The sequence below is a fragment of the Myodes glareolus genome, chromosome 14 (assembly GCF_982192425.1).
Source record: "Myodes glareolus chromosome 14, mMyoGla1.1, whole genome shotgun sequence".
Lineage (NCBI taxonomy): Eukaryota > Metazoa > Chordata > Mammalia > Rodentia > Cricetidae > Myodes > Myodes glareolus.
Window position 1 is genome coordinate 54164044 of NC_142039.1, and position 6615 is coordinate 54170658.

General features: G+C 44.9%; 1 pseudogene; it reads right to left on the minus strand.

The window, feature by feature from the left end:
* Nucleotides 1-3502: 3502 nt before the first annotated feature.
* LOC125397833 (large ribosomal subunit protein uL30 pseudogene) lies at nucleotides 3503-5153 on the minus strand (annotated as a pseudogene).
* Nucleotides 5154-6615: the final 1462 nt, after the last annotated feature.

A 6615-nucleotide genomic window follows, 5' to 3' on the forward strand; every position in this document is an offset into this window, starting at 1 on the left:
GAGGAAAACATAGATGCATTCTGTTACTTAAATCTCTTTGTTATTTAAGGAGATAAAACTACTAAAAAGAATTTCAGTCAGGTGGTGGTGGCCCACACCTTTTAGCTTAGGAAGCGGAGGCAGACAGATCTCTGAGGCCAGGGTTACACAAAGAAACCACGTCTCAAAACAAAACAAAAAAAGACTTCCTTAGCTAGGTGTGGCGTTGCATGCCTTTAATTCCAGCACTTGGAAGGCAGAAAAGGCAGGAGCATCTTTATGATTTCCAAGCCAGCCTGCTCTACATAGTTGAGTTCTAGGACAGCCAGGACTACACAGAGACAAAAAAACAGAAACAAAACAAAACAACAGAAATCTCTAGGATTAAAGGCACACACCTTTAATCCTAGAACTCGGGAGGCAGGCAAATTTCTATTAGTTCAAGGCCAGCTTTGTCTACATAGTTCCAGGATAGCCAGAGTTACATAGTTCAAAAAATCAAAAAAAAAAAAAAAAAAAAAAAAGAACTCTTCTTGAAGCAAAGTCCTAAGTCCACATCCTAGACTGTTAGTCAAGTCCACAATGTGAAAAAGTCTTCATTCACGGCCGTGGTCCCAGACACTGACTTCTCTCTTCCTGCAGACAGCTAATCAGTCTAATTGTCCTCCTACAGTGTTTTTAGCGATTCACAAACACCATGCAGCTTCCCAGGCCAAGGGTTGCAGCTTTAAGAAGCGTTGCTCTGGTCCTCTGCCTGTCCCTCACGCCAGTGCTGGCTGCCTGGGACGCTACCTGCTGCTCCCTGCTGCTTCCGGAAGACTGGAATCCCTGGTTTCTGACTATGACACTCCCTTCCCTCCAACCTCCCAAACTCAAATGGCTTCCTTCCATTTCTCCATCGAGTTAAGTGTAGACCAGGCAGAACTCTTGGAAAATCAGAGGATCTTACTGCCCGCACGTGGTTTTGTCTTCCTCAGCTTTTCAGAGTCCAGGTGGTTCGAATGGACAGTCTTTGGGGACTTAAAGTTTTTGGTCGGGCTTCGTCTCCACCCGTTTCAAAATCATTGGTACAGGGCTTCTTATCCAGGATTTAGCCAGAACGCTGAAGCCTCAGGACCTCAGGGTGGTACACTGAGAAAACAATCAATTAAGGTCATCAGCACGTGGTAACAGGATTCAGGATCCCGAAAAGATGGTAGGAAGTGAGAGATGAGTTCCCATCAAAGCGTGTAAGAGGGGCCAAGCTGTTGAGCCAGAAGGATGCCCTACTTTTTAAATCACCATACGTCTGAAGCGGTGAGCTCTTCCAGCTTCCACAATGGTGCTTGCTGACTTGATAGCTATAGTGTGCGATAGCCTTTAAATTGTCTTTGTAGACAACAGTGAGCAAAATGTCCCTCCTATGGGAAAGCCACAGACTCATTTGCTTTCCTTCTTTTTTAAGACACTAAGGGCTAAATAAATAAGTCTTTCAAAGTCTCTCCTGCTTGTTGACCATTTCTAGCTGTGAAAAGGCCAGAATAATTAGGTTAAGTCACATCCAGCCCAGTGCCATCTGTGCATCAAATTCAAGGATGAGCTGGTAGCGGTTAAGCCACTTACACGCCTTCTAGTCCCTGGGAAGTCTAAGCAAGAAGTGCTGAGTGACAGAGAGCTGGGAAAACAGCTGTCGGTATCCGGCTTCGGTTTACTCCAACCCTTGCCTTCCCAAAGATAAGAACAAGCGGGCGCCTAAGGCGGGAGACCTGAGCTGGCCAGGAGACCCCTCTCTGTGCTGCGTAGGGTTGTGAAGTCACAGACCCGAGTTCAGATTCTAGTTCCACCACTCACTGGCTGCGGAACGTTAGATGAACCAACCAGTTAGCCACTGAACGTCCCATCTCTTCATCTGGGCAATGGAAAAACAACAATTTTTGCTTCGCAGATTGGTGATGATAACCATAAAATGCCCAGTGTGGAGTAAGACCTTGGCAAGGAGCAAATAGTTATTAGGAAATGAGTAAAGCCGAGAGGGTTTGCTAGTAAACAAGCCTCTTCGTATTAGTGCCGCCTCCAGTTCAGGATTTGGGAGCCCAGCCTTTCCACTGACTGGATCCTCACTCGACAAGAATGCCATCTGCTTGCCGGCTTGCTGCAATATTCCAAGAGTAAAGTCCCTTCAGAAAGTACCCCGCTGAAGAGAGACTTACAAAGAGTAAGCAGAAAATCGAGGGCAAAAACGTTTCTGGAACAAGAACCTTCCGAGGCCCTCTTAACAGTCTCTGGGGTTCTCACAAGAGCACCACACTTTAATTACTGCTAACTGATGCATCAGACATCTGTATCTTGGTATTTCCAGTCTGATGGTGCCTGTGGATTGGGCAGACTTTTTCTGGTGTTGGATATTAAAGTGAATGCAGCCATGCCTTGGCATTCCAAGGCGACTGACTCTCAAGCTCCCTGCAGATAGCCAAAGCCCCAGATGCTCATGGCTTCTATAAAATGACTATGTATCTGCATGGAATATGGTATCTATGTCTGTATGTATACAAATCATCTTTAGATTACTCACAACACTTAAAATAATGTGAACGTGGGCAGTGGTAGTTCACATCTTTAATCCCAGCATCTAGGAGGCAGAGACAGGTGGGTGTATCTCTGAGTTGGAGGCCAGTTTGGTCTATAGAGTGAGTTTCCAGGACAGCCAGGACTACACAGAGAAACTCTGTCTAGAAAACAAGGCAAAATAAAAAACAAAAACAAGAACTCACCAGGTGACGGATTACTTTGGGTCATTTCTTTGCAGGGTGGGTGGTGGTGGCTCATGCCTTTAATCCCAGCACTCAGAAGGTAGAGGCAGGTGGATCTCTGTGAGTTCAAGACCAGAGGGTCTACAGAGTGAGTTCCAGGACAGCCAGAGCTACACACACACACACACACACACACACACACACACACACACACACACACACCAAAACCCTGTCTCAAAAAACTAAGAACCAAAAACAAACAAAAAAAGTAAATGTTGTCAATAGTTATTATACTATGATACTTGGGTACTAGTAACAAAATTTATCACAAGTTCAAAAGACAACTTTTAAAATATTTTATCTCTCCCAGCATGTTTATGTGTTTTTATCATACATTTGGGTGCTTCCTACATGTATGCATACCATGCACATGTCTGGTACTGCAGAGGTCGGAAAGGGCACCAGACACCCAGGAACTGGGATTAGAACACGTGAGCTGCTGTGTGGGTGCTGGGAACTGAACCCGGGTCCTGAGCAAAAGCAGCAAGTGTTCCTAACTGCTAAGCCATCTCTCCAGCCCCTAATATATTTTCTATTTGCAGTTAAATATATAGACATGGAATCCATGCATGTAGAGAGAGAACTGAATGTAAGTATGAAGAAAAGGTAAAGAAGGGAGGCCCAGAGCCTCCAAAATAGTTCTGACACATACCAATGGTCCGTGATATCATTTCATCCTTACGTCGTTGTTGTAAGTCAGATGCTGTGTGCCTGTCCCCACAAATCCCCATGTGTCAAAAGTGCTCTATTTCATGGTATTTTGGAAAGGTGGTGAGACCTTCAGGAGATGGGGCCTAGGAGGAGAAAATTAGGACATTGTGGGCATACCTTTAAGGGGATATTGGGAGCCAGTTTTCGTTATTTTCCCCATTGCAGTTAATAGAGCTAACAAAATATCTGGCCAAAGTCACTTAAGGACAGAAATGTCGGTGTGAATTTGCATCACAGTGTGAGGATGCAGTCCATCATGGTAGGGAAGGCGTGGAGATGGAGCAGCTCTACCGTGACCGCAGGGATGAGAGACGGCAGGTCACGTGGAGTCCCAGTCAGGAAGCAGAAAGATGAACGCCGTTGCTAGACTCACTTGTCCCCTGTGTCTTCAATGTGGGATCAATCCACGGGGTGTTCAAGGTAGAGCTTCCCTCCTCAGCTGAGCTTCTCTGGAAATGCCTTCCTAGACACATCCAGTGGTGTGTCTCCTAGGTGCTTCCAAATCCAGTCAACTTGACAATGGAGACTAATTATAGCAGACTCTAGCCCCTCTCCCTACCTCTTCTTTCTGTGTGTTTCATCCTCCAACATGTCAATGGGCCTCTGCTACTGTCTCCTGGTGTGATCTGCTGTCTCACCAAGGGCCCAGAGCAATACAGACACACACATACTGAAGCCTTGACCCCGAAACAAACATTTTCTCTGTTTATTATTTCCCCAGTTTGCCAAGCTGTGACTGTTTATTAACTAGCCAGATTACAAAACTGCCGTTTGTGACACCTTAGTTCATCTGTCTAACGAACCTGTTAATCAGCCTGACGGTGGTGGTGCACATCTTTAATCCCAGCACTCAGGAAGATCTCTGTGCAGAGGCAGGCAGATCTCTGTGAGTTCAAGGTCAGCCTGGTTTACTGAGCTAGTTCCTGGACAGGCTCCAAAGCTACAGAGAAACCCTGTCTCGAAAAACAAAACAACAACAACAAAACGGTTAGTCTAGTCTTCCCTATTGCCAGCATCCTTACAAAACGAGCTGTCGTTCTCCTCATTCCACTAGTGGAAAAGATAACGAGGAAGTTGTTCGCTTCCTTGAAGCTTTTTCCAACTGTATAGGTCTTGGGAATCAGATTCTCCACAGAGATGATGCCATATTTACCAAGAGATCGAGCAATCAAGGGATTATCTGTCAAGGGAGTTCGCTTCTTACTGATTTCGCCACAGCCATGCTTGTAGATGACTTGAGGTTGGGTTAGCTTGGGGTACCCCCATGCAATGTATGGTTCCACAGTCAGCGTGTCAGATGAAGCCTTGTCGAGCTTGGCAAAGGTACCATGGAAGACTTGATAGAGATGGGAAAGTGGCAATACCTTACAGACCTTAGTGCCTGCATCATTGGTACCTCAGATTCCAATGACAAACGTCAATTTGGGTTCTGCAAGCACCTAGCTGTTTCCGGCTTCCCTTGCCATCCAAATTATCAGTCCTGCACACCTGCCTGTGTTCCTTGTGATAGGGCTTTGCCTTCTCATAGCTTAGCCTCTTCCTTGCCTTTCGTAGTGTCTTCAGTGCAGACTCCTGCAGGAGTTTCTCCTTCAATTCCTCCAAATTCCTGGGCTTTTTCCTAAGATTTCTGGCACAGCAGGAGTCCCCCCCCCAACCTCCCCTCACAGCCTCCATGTTCCAGTGGGGGGGGGGAGCTTTCCTCTTTAAATTTATTTGTTTGTTTATTTAATTATTTATCTATTTGTTTTTGTGGTGGAGAGATGGCTCAGTTAAGAGCACTGGCTGCTCTTCCAGAGGACCCGGGTTCAATCCCCAGCAACCGGCTGGTAGCTCACAACTGTCTGTAACTCCAGTTCCAGGGGAATCTGACCCTCTCACACAGCACTAATAAAATAAAAAAGTAATTTAAATAACTAAAATTAAAAAGCAGCTCTTCCTTAAGTTGCTTCTTGTCAGGTATTTTGTGACAATGAGAAAGGTAACGTAAGTCACCATTTCTAACACAGAAAGAAAGCGACTATACACATTTCGAAACACATCTAAATAAATGTGTTAATTAGTGACAGAGACATCCACTTGGGTACAAAGCCTTGCTAGAGAAATACATTTACTCTTGGGTGAGTAACACACAGAAGACTTTGCAGACACTACAGTCCCCTGCAAGACTGTTCAGTCACTAAGAAGAAACCACAGACTTGGAGCAGAGACATATTGTCTCCGTCAGGGTTGCTATTGCTACGATGAAACACCATAACCAAAAGTAACTTGGGGAGCAAAGGAGTAAAGTTATCCACAGTTCCATATCAAAAGCAGTTCATCATCAAAACCGGTGAGCACTGGAGCCTGGAAGAAGGAGCTGATGCAGGGGCTGGGGAGGAATGCTGCTTATTGGTTTGCTAATCATGGCTTGCCCAGTCCGGTTTCTCATAGAACCCAGGACCCGCAGCCCAAGGATAGCACCACCCACCATGGGCTGGGCCCTTCCACATCAATCACTAATTAAGAAAATGCCCCACAGTGGGATGTTATGGAGGCATTTTCTCTCAATTGAGGCTCCTTCCTTTCAGATGACTCTAGCTTGTGTCAAGTTGACATAAAACTAGCCAGGACACACATGAAAGCAGAAAGAGATGCTTGGCACATCTTTATTGTGTTTTTCGGTGATTTAAACCAAGTGGGATTAAATGCTTTTCCCTTTGGTGGTAGCCTGTGCTTGTAGTCCCAGCTGTTCAGGAGATTGAAGCAAGAGAATTGTTGGAGTTCAGGAGTTTAAGACCAAGCTGAGCAATATAAAGCAGCCTTCATTTAATACTAATAATAAATATTTTAATTAAAAAAAAAACTTTCCCCTGAGCTTCTGAGTTCATGAAGTTGGTCTCCTGCACTTTACTTCTTTTCTGAGTGTTTGAAAATCCCATCCTGGGTCCAGTTTTCCAGCTCTCTATAATATATCACCAAATATTTATTGAATGATAGTGATCTTGCTTATAACCGCTATGGTATCTATACCTTAAATTAACTGCACTCATTGTGTTGTCTTTGTGATATTTTGATGATTTCCAGATGCATATATATCATATGAATAGAAAGAGGGTGGAGATACAGCAAAACCATTCAAAATAGAACCAGACACTCG